The 15,962-nt window shown below is 34.6% G+C and overlaps 1 long non-coding RNA gene across 1 annotated transcript; it reads right to left on the bottom strand.

Annotated features, from left to right (window-relative positions):
* Positions 1-9,577: 9,577 nt before the first annotated feature.
* On the bottom strand, positions 9,578-14,148 carry LOC141494881 (uncharacterized). The gene is made up of 4 exons (XR_012470572.1): positions 14,126-14,148; positions 13,505-13,722; positions 10,257-10,407; positions 9,578-9,795 (listed from the first exon to the last, which is right to left on the bottom strand). It is a non-coding gene; the product is annotated as an uncharacterized LOC141494881 (long non-coding RNA).
* Between the last annotated feature and the right edge of the window lie 1,814 nt (positions 14,149-15,962).

The following is a 15,962-nucleotide window of genomic DNA, read 5'->3' on the forward strand; positions in this document are numbered from 1 at the left end:
AAAATTATATTACAAAGCATCAGTCATCAGAACTGTCTGGTTCTGGCTAAGAAACACAGTGGTGGAATAGACTAGGTACAGGTGACTACAGGAAATTATTACACTAATCTGCTATTTGATAAACCCAAATAGTTCAGCAAGAACTTTTTTGATAAAAACTATTGGGAAAATTGGAAGATAGTCTGGCAGAGACCTGGATTAGACTAACCTCACACCCTATACTAAGATCAAAAATGGGTGCAGTATTTAGATGAAAAAGACAATATTATCAACAAGGAGAACAAGGAATAGTTTATCTGACAGATCTATGGGAAAGGAAGTAGTTTAAGGCCAAGAAAGAGATAGAGAACATCATCAAAAATAAACCGAATAATTTTGGTTACCTTAAATTAAAAAGCTTTTTGCATAATAAAAACTACACTAATGAAGTTCAGAAGAAATGAAGTAATTGGGGAAACAAGTTTTACAACTAGTGTTTCTGACAAAAGAGTCATTTCTAAAATATCTAAAGAACTGAGTCAAGTTTATAAAAAAACAGACAAAAACCCCCTAAACATCCCCCAAATGACAAATGGTCAAAGGATATACAAAGGTAATTTGCAGAAGAGGAAAGCAAAGCTCTCTAAAGTCATTAAAAATTGCTCTAAATCTTTACTGATTAGAGAAATGCAAATTAAAGCACCACTGAGGTACCACCTGTCACCTCTCAGATTGGCCAATATTACCAGAAAGGATAATGATCAATGTTGGAAGTGATGTGGGGAATCTGGGATACTAATGTATTGTTGGTGGAGCTGTAGACTGATTCAACCTTTCTGCAGAGCAATTTGAAATTATGCAGAAAGGACAATAAAAATGTGCATACCCTTTGGTCCAACAATACCACTACTGGGTCTATACCCTGAAGAGATCATGAAAAATGGTAAAAATATTACTTGTACAAAAATATTCATAGCAGCTCTGTTTGTAGTGGCAAAGAATTGGAAATTGAAGGGATGTCCATCAATTGGGGAATGACTAAATAAATTGTGTTTTTTGTATGTGATGGACCATTATTTTTCCTATTAGAAATCAGGAGGGATGAAATTTCAGAGAATCTTGGAAAAACTTGCATTTATTGATGCTGAATGAGATGAGTAGAACCAGAAGAACATTGTACACCCTAACAGCAACATGGGGGTGGTGACCAGCATTAATGAACTTGCTCACTTTGTTAATGCAATAATCTGGGATAATTTTAGGGTATCTATGATGGAGATCGCCTGTATCCAGAGAAAGAACTGTGGAGTTTAAACAAAGACCAAACATTATTACCTATAATTTTTAAAAAAGTTGTCTTGTGTATTATGTAATTATGGTATCTACTATTTTATTTTTTCTTCAAGGATATGTTTTATCTCTAAACACATTCAATTTTGATCAATCCATATCATGGAAACAATGTAATGATATTAGATTGCTTTCTCTTAGGAGGAGGAGGGAGGAAAGGGAGGGTGGGGGGAAATTATAAAATTCAAATTTTCACAAAAATGATTTATAGAAACTACTATTTTATATAATTGGAAAACAGATAAAATATTTATATAATAAAAAAGAAATAAAAGGTAGACTTTTTTAAAAAAATGAATGGACTTCCTATGGAAAATGGAGAATGAAAGATTATGAATGGGCTATTTCTTGCATTGACAGAAGGAATACCTATGCAATGGAAAGCTGTCAAAGTATTAAATAATGATTCCCATTTATATAGTGTTTACAGGTTAAGAATGCTTGTCTCACAAGTATTATCGGGCCCATTTTTACAATGGGTACACTGAGGTTTACAAAGGTTAGGTGACTCACTGAGGACAAAACAGAAGAAACGATTATTGTTATGAAGTGAATTCTACTTTCTTTTTATTCTAATATCTGTACTCTTTCTACCACACAATGAATTCCTCAAGGAATACATCCAATACATCCTCTACCAGGTAATAAATTATATGAGAGAGAGAGAGAGATAGAGCGAGCAAGCGAGAGAGAGAGAGAGAGAGAGAGAGAGAGAGAGAGAGAGAGAGATTCTTAGGGATGAATATACAAAAAATTTCTTTATTTTTATATTTCCAATTTTATGGCAGTCTATTCCTCTGAACAAGAAAGCTGAGATTGGAGTGGATGGAATTATCAACATGGATATGGGCATGGGCATTAATGATCTCTTAATGTGGAAATCTCTTCAAATAGTTCAAAAATCTTCAATTTCTCAATCTCTGTTCTTTGACACTGAGAAGTATCCATAAAAATTCCTGATTAACTGACAATAATAGTTATAACTGTCTTTCAGACCTTCTCTTCCTACAGATGCATAGAGCAAGAAAATAATTCCGAGTTGATAAATAATTCATAACTTTACCATATAGAGTACAATTTGAAAAGTTCATTTATTAATACTCAAATATAGGAAAATACTAGGAAAATCCTAAAAAAAATGCTTGACACACACAGAAATGAAGTTATTTGTCCAAAAAATATATCTATCAAGTCTCAGATCTAGATTTAAACCCATATTTTCATGACTCTTAAATCAGTAACTGATATGATTCTTTCCACTTTGCCACTGTCTTTTTATATCCAGTTTCCTATGTTCAGACTAACAATCAGGAAAAAAAACTATCCAAGCAAAAAACTAAAACTCTGCTTCAGGTAAACATGGTGACTTCACTAATTTTAAAACTGTTAATATGTGATTCTAATATAACTGGAAATAATCTTAGGTACTTTGTCTCAGAGGAATGCAATACAGTAACAAAAGTCCTGGGTTTGGAGACAATTTCAGAGATTTTATATGACCTGCTTAATGCCACATAGTAAATAGCAAAGTTGAGATGACATAGCCTCTGTTTCTTCATAAATAACAAAAAAGTGCTAAGTCATATGCTCTCTCAGTCCCTTACAGCTCTTAATTCTGATACTTGAAGAAATTACTCTTTTTAACAGTCATTTAGTAGGAAAGTATTTTTCAAAAATTCATTAGCGAAAAATATTAACTGATCTTGGAAACCATTATTATTTAAAGTATTGATAAATTTGATAACAGGCCATTTTTTTAGGTTTTTGCTTGGCAATGGGGTTAAGTGGCTTGCCCAAGGCCACACAGCTAGGTAATTATTAAATGTCTGAGGCCGGATTTGAACTCAGGTACTCCTGACTCCAGGACCAGTGATCTATCCACTGTGCAACCTAGCCACCCCAACAGGCCATTTTCTAAGCATCTCTTTGAAAGAATAACTCATCTTATTAACACTACTAATTTCTTTAATGTTGTTATCTGACTGCTTATAATATAGAAATAGTGCCCAAAGAATTGAAATTGAGGTTACCCATGGATCAATGGAAAGGTGAGTAGTAGGTGTCAGCAGACAGTAATCCTTTACAAACAAGGTATCCTGAAGAAAGAATCTCATTAGAGAAATGTATATGTAAAAAAAAAAAAGATGAACTAGTCCTATGGGGAGAGTGAAAAATATCTTATGGGTTAATTGGTATTCTTGGGATGTCAGAAAAACTTAAGGAGATATCCTAGATCTTTGGGTAGAACTTCAGAAAACTTATAGGGAGACAAGGATAAGAATAGAACAAGATGGCAAGAATGAATGGATTATGAATTGCATCTTTGGGAATAATAAACAGTTAATAAGATCAGAGATTCATTGACTTATTTGAATATTTGAACTAAGGATGTTAGCTGGAAAGCAGGGAGGAGAATTCAGAGTCTGTGCTCAGAGGAAACCTTCAGAATTTTCTTGCTTGATGTTTTTAGCAAATGAGCCCTGTTAGGACATATCATCATAATTTATCTAAAGGGTTCTCTTTGCAATAATAGGATAGCACTGTACAAAAATGACCACAGGCTTAGGTGCTTGTGTGTGTGTGTGTGTGTGTGTGTAGGCATATGTACATGTATGCATGTGTGTGTTTTTGGGTGTAAAGCCACAAAAGTTGAGACCAAAATAGAACTCATACTTTAATCAGTCACTAATAGATTCTGATTGACATAGATGACTTTTTTCCTTTGGATCATAAAATGAAAAATTGGCAACTGAATGTTGACAAAGCAGTCAAAAGAAGAGCTAATGGCATTGCACTCTACAAGTTATGAATGAAACATTTAAGGTTTTTTAGATGATTTTATATTTAAAATATATACCAGTTGCCCCAATAATAAATAAATTAATCAATTAAATGATTATAATAATCCACATCTAGGAGAATTGCTTAAAGATAGTTACATTTATAAAAGATATATTTATACAGGCTTAATGAATAACTATTAACTGAAGTCAAAAACAGGGTAAATGAAGCTGAGTCCAATTCTCAGAGCTTAGGATAGTTCCTTGAAAATAGAGACTACTTCAAGAATATTTATGAATTAAACTGAATAATAATAACTTGGATGCTTTTTTGTATTATAAAGTTCTCAAAGCATTTTATTGTTATTATGTTATTATATTTTTTTGGTGTTGCAGTGCTCTTAAAAGGTAATTAGTTCCAGGACTTTAACTAGAGTTTTATTTCTTCAGCAAGTAGCTCCAGTCATGTCAGGCAAGTAATATAAAGCCCATTGTCATTTGACAAAGGGAGAAAACAGTGTACCATGGGAGAAGAGACAAGAATTCCAAGGCTACTGTTGGGAATCAGTGACTGAAGTTGGAACCCTCAGTTTAAGTGCATTCTCTGACATATTACCTATATGATATTAGGCAGGTGTTAACTTTCCTGATTCTCAGTTTCATCTTCTGTAAAGTGAGATAGGCCTTTATGTTCTATGAGGTTTATCACATCTCTACCTCTATGAACCAATGATCAAAGTCTTAACCTTCAATGAGTACTGGTACAGCATCCAGGCTGTAAATATATTATTCCATACTTTTGTGACATGGCCAGTCATTCTTTTTTGATCGTACATTTCTTGATTGATTTTTATTGCAGGACTTCTTATGCCTATGTCCCTGTTGGAAACATCCTACAATTAATTTGTTTGCTATGTATTTTTCCATTGCTCTTTGGTAAAAAGCAATTTTGATTCCTTTCTATCATTTTGTTTGGTTTTTTTTTTTGCGAGGCAATGGAGTTAAGTGACTTGCCCAAGGTCACAATGCTAAGTAAGTATGAATTGTCTGAGGTCAGATTTGAACTCAAGTCATCCTAATTCCAGAGCCAGAGCTCTTTTCACTGTACACTCAAACTGTCCCTCTGTCTATCATTTTTAAAAAATCATAATTAGTTGAGGGAAAAAATACAATATGTCTATCCCTTGTCCTAGAGCTGAACCATCTCTTTTAAAAAGGAAAATTAATTCATGAAAAATAATTAAAACAATAATGAATTTAACAATACACATCACATGCTCCCCCTTTGTGATAATTCTTTTCTGAAATGAGGGAATAATGTTTCATTTTCTATTTACCAGTATTGTTTCGTTGAATTCTTTTCTTTATAAATTTGAGCTTCTTTTAACAGTCTTTTAATTTATATTATTATTGGCATCAGTTGTCCTAATTCTATTTATTTCATTTTGCTGTGACTTGTTTATATCTTCTCATGAATCTAGATTATGCTCATAATTTCTTCTTGTACTATTTTTCTACATTCCTATAACACATTACTCAGGGACTCTCCAGTCAGTTCCTGCTATCATAAAAAATGCTGCTGTTAATGATCATGCATATATTGAACTGTTTTTTTTATTTGAGCAACTTTGTTGAGATTGTGATCTTGCATGATTCATATTCATATGCACTTCTGGAAGTATATTATTGTTTAAAATTATGATGATGATACCTATTGTTTAAATAACTGAATAAACATTTCATTTGATCCTCATAACAACTCTGAAAGATGGGGCTATTATTAAACCCATTTTTCAGAAGAAGAAAACTGAGGCAAAGATATTAAATTATTTACCTGGGACCACATAGCTAGGAAACATCTGAGGCTGGATTTGAACTAATCTTTCTGACATCGGGTCTGGTACTCTATTCATTTTACTACCTTGCTGCCTCATTTAGAAATGTTTCTATGCATCTGTTGGTGAGTCAGTAGGCATTTATTAAATAGATATTCTGTGACAAATTGTTTTGAGGAGATACCAAAAAAAGGACAAAATTATGCCCTGCCCTTAGGAACTCATATCCTAAAACAAGGTAAAGGAAACATCATAAAAATAGCTAAATCTTAGAAAACCTTTCTTTCTGTCTGTCTGTCTCCCTGCGTACCTATCAGTCTCAGATATAGGGATAGGGAGTATTCTGGACATGTGTGACAGCTGGTGCAAAAGTATAGAAATGAAGATGGTATATCTTGTGAAAGAAACAGCAAATAGTTAAGTGTTGCTATATTTTGGCCTAAGTGTAGAAGGGTGAAGTGTAAGAATGCTGAAAAGGTGGAAAGAAGTCATGGTCTGAAGAGGTTTTAATGGCAAACAGAGCCTTTGTATTTGATTACAGAAGGCCACTATGGTGGGGGGTGGGGGAGAGGGAGAAAGAGACAGAGAGATAGAGAAACAGTTGGAGAGACAGAGACAGAGAGTGTGTATTCATGTCTGTATGTCTGTGTAAGACCTGTGATTTAGCAGATCACAGTAAGTGCAGATTGAAGGAAGGACAAAATTGAGGAAAGGGGGTCAGTCAGAGGTTCATTACAGTAGTCTAAGTGAGAGATTTAGAGATTCAGAACTAAGGTTTTGTGAGTGTAGAGGAAGAGTTATGAATGAACAAATGAACAAAAAAAAATTAATAAACACTTCTGTGCTAGGTCTTCCATTATATCCAGTGTCATCTCTGGTCATCCTGAAACCCATCTAGAACCTGCATCAGATAACCGTAGAAGAGAAAGCAAGATTGCTAACTTTGTATTGCCCTCCCTCATTTAAATTCACTTGCATGTCATGGCATCACTCTCATGTCATGGTCTTCTGCAAGAATGAAGGACAAACAAGCAACAATAAGTTTTGTTACATTTAAGGGTTATATTAGATGATTTACTAAGTTTCCTTCAGATGCTCAAATTATGTGATTTTAAAGTCATTGTTTGCTTGGAGCTTTTTATCTGGTACAGCAAAAATAATTTGAAATGGGAAATCAGGAAACAGAGGTTATTATCCCAGCTCTTTCACTAATTAGTAATATTATAGTGGCCAAGTCCCTTTTCCTCACTGGTTCTTAGTTTTCTTATGTGTAATGGAGTTGGATTAGATCATCTCTAATCTTTTTGTAATAGAAATAGGCTCCATGTTATTGCTGCTGCTATAACAGTCACATAATAGTGCTTATTCATGTAGAATATAGGTCCCCTGTGACCCTCACTATCATGTGCTACTGAGTATGTAGAGTCTATCAGAGCCAATATGGCAAATTCAGTTTCCATTGCATATGTTGTAATATTTTGGTTTTTTAAACTTATTTATTTATTTATTTTCATCCATAGGCACACTTTTATTTTTAAGTTACAAAATTTTTTCCACTCTCTTTCTCCACCCCCTTCCCTCAGTTGATAAAAGGCTAGAATCATACATATGTATTTTGGATAAACATTTTTACATATTAGTCATATCAGTATGAGGAATTAGGATTAAGGGAAGGAGATACATGAGATAATTTTTATAAAGTGTTCATCAGATTCTGAAGGGTTGGTTTTTCTTTTCTTTTTTGTTTTCTTTTGTTTTCCTTCCTCTGGATAGGGATAACATTGTATATAGCTGGTCTAATATGATTGTCCAAACTCTCTGAACTGCAGAGAGGAGCTGCTTCCATTAACCTTGATCATCTCATAATGTTGTTAAAGTGTTCATTGTTCTCTTGGTTCTACTCCCTTCATTCAGATCCTGTAAGTCATTCAATGCTTCTCTAGAGTTCGACCATTTATAGTTTCTTATAGAATAAAAACATTGTATAGTATTCATGCACCATAACTTGCTTAGTCATTTCCTAATTGATGGGCATTCTCTCAATTTCCAATTTTTGGACAGCTAGGTGGAGCAGTGGATAGAGCACCCACCTTGGAGTCAGGAGGACCTGAGTTCAAATCTAGTCTCAGGCACTTAATAATTGCCTTGTGTGACCTTAGGAAAGTCATTTTGCCTTAACTATTAAAAAACTAAAAAAATTCCAATTCTTTGCCACTACAAAATGATCTACTATGAATATTTTGGAACATGTAGGACTTTCCCTTTTTATAATTTCTTCTGGACCTAGAATTGGAATTGCTGGGTCAAAGGATATGAACAGTTTTATTACTCTTTGGCCATAGTTCCATATTGCTCTCTAGAAAATCTGGATCCATTCACAACTCCACCAGCAATGCATCAATGTCCCAATGCTCCCACAACCTCTCCAACATTGATCATTTCCCCTTTTTCTTATCTTGGCCAATCTGATAGGTATGAGGTGATACCTCATTTAATTTCTTCATTTGAAAATTGTCTATTCATATCCTTTGATCATTTATCAATCAGGGAATGATTTGTAACCTTATAAATTTAATGCAGTTCTCTATATATTTTAGAAATGAGACTTTTATCAGAACTCTTAATTGTGAAGATTGTTACCTGGCTTTCTGCTTTCCTTCTAATTTTGACATCATTGATTTTATTAGTGCAAAACCTTTTTTAATTTAATATAGTCAAAATCATTCATTTTGAAATTTATAATGTGCTCTAATTCTTTGCCATAGATCAGGTAAAGTATTTCTTGGTCTATTAATTTATCTGTGGTGTCACTCTTTATGTCTAAATTCTGTACCCATTTTGACTTTATTTTCTTATAGGGTGTGAGATATGGGTCTATGCCAAGTTTTTGCCATACTATTTTCCAGTTTTCCATAATTTTTGTCAAATACTGAGTTCTTATCCCAGAATCTGATATGTTTGAGTTTGCTGTAGTCATTTATTGTAGTTTCTTTTGAACCTATCCTAATACACTGACCCATTACTCTATTTCAGACTGCTGCTTTATAGTATAGTTTTAAATCTAGTAGAGCTAGAACATCTTCCTTTACATTTTTTCCCATCAGTCCCCTTGCTATTATTGACCTTTTGTCACTCCAGATGAATTTTGTTACTAATTTTTTCCTAGCTCGGTAAAATAGTTGTTTGATACACACACACACACACACACACACACACACACACACACATGTATATATATATATGTATGTATATATTGCCGAGTTGATAGACAGGGACCTCAAAACCAGTAAGGCAGTTGGTTCAAGTCCTTCCTCTGAAACACCCTTGCTGTGTGAACCCAGATAACACAATTTGCCATCTTCTAAGCAACTTTTTAAGTTGTAGAGAAGATGCCAATATACATTCATAAAAGGATTTTCTTCACCTGGTGATTCCTTACACTAGTAAAATCTCAGGTCTAGTCCCTGTTCCTATTTATAGGGCCACAATAACTTTCTCAGAAACACAGACCATTGGAGAGAACAACAGAATTTATAAAAGAAAAGAAAGAAAAGGAAGAAATTCTACACAGGCAGTACCAGGTCAGTTGCATGTTTAGGGCCATGTGGTCCCCATCATTCATCTTTCCTCTTTTCCTGGGATAAGCTGAGCCATAAATTTTTAGAGAAATATGCCAGATAAATACTGGCTCCTTGTCATTGGCATAGATTCAGTTCTCCTTAAAGAGCAATGTACAAATTGCTTCCTTGTTCAGCCTGAGAACTCTGCAGAGGCTAGTATTTTTGCTGATGTTTAGGAAATACAGGCTGTAGGTGAGCAGGCACTTCCTACTGAGACTTTGATGTATTGACCTTAAACAAAAAGAGAGTTTATAATTCAGTTTCAGGAAAGTAACTCTTGAATTTGATTGGGAGGGGGGGATGCATAGGAACCCTTAATAAGACTTCTTTCACAGAGTATTCAGATCTGGGACATTCTGAAAGGTTGATTGTACCTGGTTCCTGTTTGGATCTGTACCATATACATCAAGAAGTAGAGAAAACACTATGATTGCCAGTAATAAGTGGTGGCAAGGCACATAAATTACTGGTCCTTTGCTCTGTGATTTAAAGAATTCACAGTAGCAGAGGGTCAAATGGATGGTCCTGAAGGACAGAGTTATTGAGCTTGGATGAGGTGGAGAATTTGCTTCCTCTGAAGTAAGGCCAAGGCTGCTCGTGAATATTGCATTTGATTTTTAAAAACACATTGATTTGACTTTCCCACAGAAGTCAGCTTTTCCAAAGGGACAGAGGCATAAGCATAACTTTACTTTCAGTTCCTCTGAAGGTTCGTTAAATGGGCTGCATGTATAGAAGTTGTGACCAGAAGAAGAGCCTGGATGCTTTCCAAGTGAACAGCAACCTCCTCCCTCCGAATTCAGAGAGGTCTTAGAAGGGAAGATGAATCTGGCTCCTTCCAACCTAAACAGTTTAAAAGAAATTATGTTTTTAGACTCATCTGTAGTCTTGAGACCTGCCTGCAGCTTTTGAATGTCTACTAAGTGTTGCCTATTTAGAATATCAGTTTTTAGTTTATTCAATGGGCTACAGGTCCTTCTCTGAATCAACAGTGACCCCCCATCCCATTCATTTGAATAAAACTGAACTGAACAATAATTCTGAGTTCCCTCTGCTCTCCTTCCTCAGTGAGAAGGGTGGAAGGGTTTCTAAATGGTGTATATGAGAACTAAAAGGTATAATCAATTCATAAGACTTCCTTATCAAAACCTTTCTTGATCTTTCAATTATTGGGTTCTTTTCCCTATTCAAATCACCTCATATTTATTTTCTTATCTATCTGGAAGACCTTTTCCTCCAAAAAGAAAAATATATTTGAGGACAGGAAATGCTTATTTTTTTATCTTTGGATTACATTCTCTTTGCAACAGTGTTTTGCATATAATGTTATTGAGTCATTATACTCATGTCAACTCTTCATGACTCCATTTGAGGTTTTCTTGGCAAAAGTATTGGAATAGTTTGTCATTTCCTTCTCCAATTAATTTTACAGATGAAGAACTGAGGCAAATAGAGTTGTGACTTACCTAGGATCATATAACTAGTATATGAGGTCAGATAAGTACTCAGGAAGATGAGTCTTTTTGATTACAGGCTCAGCACTCTATCCACTGTACCACTTAGGAGTTAAACAGTAAGTTATTGAGCATAAATATTGATATATGCACAAAGTCTGCAAAGAACTTTATATATTTTAGCTACTTCAGCATTCCTTGCCTTTGTTCCTAAGAACGGAATAAGCCATGGTATAAGATGTTGAGTGAATTTCTCAGATGTCTTTCCATCAAGGTAGAATATATCAATCACAAAATGAAATATTTCCTGGAAAAAACAAATCACCCTAAGGGAATTTTTAAGCCAGAACCTGTTATTTGAATTTCTTGGATTTTTATTTATTCAGTTCTATGAAAGCATTGGATAATTAAAAGATGACATAAATTTACACCCCACCCCCAACATATATAAAAAGTAAAGTTAAAAAAGAAATAAAAACAGTCACAGAAGGGGGAAGTAGTGTGGAAAAGGGGAAAGGGAAAATCATCAGAAAGCCTAGACTCTCACTCCCGCTTTCCCACTGTTGCTTTTGAGGCCTCAGTCTCAGACAAGTTTCTTCAATTCTCTGTGTTTTAGATTTTATTCTCACCCCTTTGGGCCATTTTTATCAGGAAAAAAGGACAAAAGGGTTTGACTAAGTTTTGAAAAAAAAAAGAAGCATCTCAGAGAAAATTGAAATCACTTGGAAAACTATTTCAGCAAAGGCAACTGGATTTTTTTCATTCATTTCTCATTCTAGAGAGATCTCAATGTCTGAACATTCTATACATTATGAGGGTATGAATATATACATACATATGTACATATATATCCATGCCAGATAATAATATATGGGCTTGTTGCTTTGATTCAGTTGTTTTCAGTTGTGTCTGACCCTTTCTGACTCTATTTGGGGTTTTCTCGGCAAAGATACTGGAGAGATTTGTCATTTCCTTCCCCAGCATATTTTACAGATGAAGAAACTGAGGTAACCAGAGTTAAATGACATGTCAAAGCAAGTGTCAGAGGCCAGGTTTGAACTCAAGAAGATGAGTTTTCCTGACTCTGGATTGGTGTTGCTGCCTGTTTCACTTTGTCACCTATCTACCCTGCCTCTCTGGACTGTGTAATTTCAAACTAAGGAAGCTGAAAAACTACTGGAGTTGGGAAAATATACCAATTGATTAAACCTCTAAAGAAATCCAACCCAGACTTCTTTTGTGGTTTTCAGAATACACTTAAGATTTTGTTGTTTTAATTATCCTTGCACCTCTTCTGAACTCTCTGGTTTTGGCAAAAAGAGACTATTCTAAGATTCCATGAAAAAGGTTGCTGTTGTGGTATTTCCAGTGTGACCTAAAGCATGAATCTGTGGAAATTGTATAGAAAGCCTGCTCTGTTTCTCTTTTGGGGGAATGCCTGGCCTTATTTGGGGGCCAGAGAGGTTAGAGTAAAATTGGATGGAAATTGGATGAGCCTTAGGTACATTTGGAATGTGCACACTTACTCTGACAGCAGCAAATCTCAATGGTTTTTGAAGCCCATTGTTAGTAGAGTTCTAGTTTCTTATTTGAAACGACAGCTTAGATTGTAAATTCTGTCAGGAGAGGATGGGGCCAGAGAATTTTGAAGTTACTCAAATATTCCAAACTCTAAATGAAGGGGCCACTACCTAGTGCCTTGAGCTAAAGTGGGAGGAAAGAGTAAAGTGTTCTCTCGATAATTTTCATTTTTTTAAAGCATTGTTAATTCTTAAGAACACCAATTTTTAAGTGGCAATAGGCTCACCTTCCTCATATTTTCCATGTATTCCTCTCATGTTGTCAGCAAAGGCTGTAACTTCTACTACTCTATGGTCCTCATATTGTTGATAAGCAAGAGATGAAAGTAGTCCAAAGAAATGAATTCAGAAAAATTAGTATTAGGAGCTCGGATGCTAGCCCCCCCCCCAAAAAAAAAATCCTGCTTTTTATTAATTCATTAAGGTTTATTTAGTGAATGACAACAGTTAGCTCTATGGCTTTAAAGGAAACTGTTTATTTACAAAATTGATTTTGGGTAAATTCTAGTAGAAGGCACCTACTCAGGGAGAAGAAAATATGCATTTACACTTTGCCTACTATGTTCCAAGCTAAATGCTTTAGAAATAATACTTTACTTGAAACTCACAAAAGTTCAGTGTGGTGGAAGCTGCTATCCTTCCACTTTTACAGTTGAGGAAACTGAGTCAAAGAGGGTAGATGACATGCTCAAGGTCACAAAACTAATAAACCTTCAAGTTGCTTCTTTACTCAGTGAGATTTGGTTGACTCTCAGGAATGTCAAAGAATGTATGATATAAATGAAAAAGGCTTAGGCTTCAATCCTGACCTTGGCATTTACTGTGGTCCATGTAGTCATACATAAGTCATACAGTTTCTATGATTAATCATTTTTTATTATTAAAATGGGATAAAATCTGTCATACTTATCTCCTGGTATTGTTGTGAAAAGGAGATGAAATGATTTGTTTAAAGTACTTTGTGATCCTTAAAGGACCACATAATATTATGATTTCTGAATATGATTCATGTTGCTGTCTTCTGTGAGAGGGATGCAAGGGGTAACATAGGCAGAGGAAGGGAGGCCAACATCATCATGCACTTTTTCTCTCACATCCTAGGTTTACATACTGCCCAAAGAACTCTGGAAAAGAAATACAGGAACAAAAAGGAAAAGCTAAGTATGATTCCATTAAACTCAACAAATGTTTATTCATAGTACTGAAGACTGATGGTGCACACAGAGATAGAAGTATTCTTGATATTGCTATCACTCACGTGTGTTTCACTTCCTTTTTCATGTTCATGAACTATGGATTTCCAAATTATTTTAATCATAAGACCAATAACATGGTGATGGAGAACTAGATATTTTCTTTGATCCTAATGACTTTCAAATCATTATTAAATAAAAATTATAAAAAATAGAAAAAAAGCATTTCAGTTGAATCCATTATCTAGAACACCAAGAATTCAAAGACAATGAAAATTCAAAGAATTAATGGCAAAGAAGAATAATTCTAACCCCCAAGTTGTTTAATACTTACTCCAATCTCTGTCTCACCTTTCTCCTCATAGAAGGACTAAAAAAAACCAGCCCATAGAATTGTGATGTAATAGAATTGTAATAGAATTCAATTCTATATTCCTTAAGAACAGTACTGTAAGTTGGTGGACCATGAATTGTCAAGCATGGAAAGAGGATTACAGCTTTGAGATCAACTGCACCAGAAAATTGTCATCAAAAAGAACATGGAAGTAAACAGGTGAATAGTTTAAAAAAGAAATATGAACTGTGAAATCAGAATTTGTGGTCTTCAGTGCAGAAATAATTGGAAAAGGTAGAAAAATTTGAATCCATGGTGGCAAGTCTAACAAAAGAAATAAAAGAGAGTAATTGGCAATGCAAATACATGGAAGGGAAAGAAACTTGGAAGAAGAAAAACAAAAAATAATAACTTAAAAGAAAACATGATCTCCATAAAGGCTAAATATTTCAGTCTTAAAGACATTGTGTGCATAAAGACAACGTAAAGATTATTTATCTCCCAGAAGAATACAAGTAAATGATAAACCTAGACACCATCATGAGAGAAGTATTCCAAGACAATGTCCCAGAATTTCTGAACACATTAGACAAAGTGCCAATTGAAAGAATCCTCAGACTGTCTCCCAAACAACCTCCTGTTCTGCAAACACAAAGATACCAAAAAATGTAGGAATTCCATTGAGAAACAACAAATTCTATAAGCCACCAAGCAAAAAGCAAAAACAAAAAACAAACTTCAAATGTAAAGGAAAGGAAGTCCAAATAACATAAGACTATTTTGTACACATCATAAAATGCACAAGTAAATGGGATAATGTGTTCTAAAGAGCGAAGGAGCTCCAGATGCATCCCAATGTGACCTGCTCTGCAAATCTGAACCTAAATATAAATAAAAACAGATGAACGTTCAATTAAAAAGAGGCATCGAAAAATTCCTAGAAAGAAAGTCAGCCCTGGAGAAATCATTTGCTCCTCAAGTACCCCAGATAACTGAGTTACCAAAAAAGAATGAAACAAATACAGCAATTTTAGGACAGCAACAAAATAATAGGATAAAGAATGATGATATAATTATTTTGAGAAGTACATGAGGAAAAGAGTGTGAAAGCAGTAATTAAATAGAAGGAAAATAGAGAAAGAAGCTAGAAACATCATAAACTCACCCTCATGTCACCCTGCCTATGTGTCTGTGTGTATGTTTCTGTTTGTCTGTATGTATGTATTTGTGTGTGTGTGTGTGAGAGAGAGAGAGAGAGAGAGAGAGAGAGAGAGAGAGAGAGAGAGACAGACTAAATTTCTGGGAGGGAACATAAAAGGTAAAAGAAGAGGGAGAATATATAGAGGGAAATGTGATATACCCTAATCAAGTCAAGGCTAACAGCAATGAAGGAAAATAACTCCTGAAGAAGACAGTGCATAAGAGAATGAGAGAAGAGACAAGGAATGAATAAAATGGGTCAGAGGGGCAGGGGGAAAAGAGAAGGAAATCTTGCTTCACTGGTGGAAGGGGTATTACTACTGAGTGTTTTTATGGCAAAATAGACATAAAATGAGATGCAATCCTTACAGTGAGTATTATCTGCAGAGATTTATTTTTTAGAGAAATCCCTCATCCTTTCTCAGAGAATGAGAATCAGAGTTCCATAGACAGAAGAATGGGAAGACAAGACTCTAAGGAAGGGTCTTAAGGTCAATGAGGAAAAAATGATCTTAGAATCCAAAATCATAAAGAAACATTATTGAACTACAATGAATTCTGAATTTCCTTTATATGGTCATATTTTCTTTTAATATTTTCATTTCTTTATACTGCATTCCTCCTAAACCCACTCTTT

Source organism: Macrotis lagotis, chromosome 8, assembly GCF_037893015.1.
Source record: "Macrotis lagotis isolate mMagLag1 chromosome 8, bilby.v1.9.chrom.fasta, whole genome shotgun sequence".
In the NCBI taxonomy this organism is placed as follows: domain Eukaryota; kingdom Metazoa; phylum Chordata; class Mammalia; order Peramelemorphia; family Peramelidae; genus Macrotis; species Macrotis lagotis.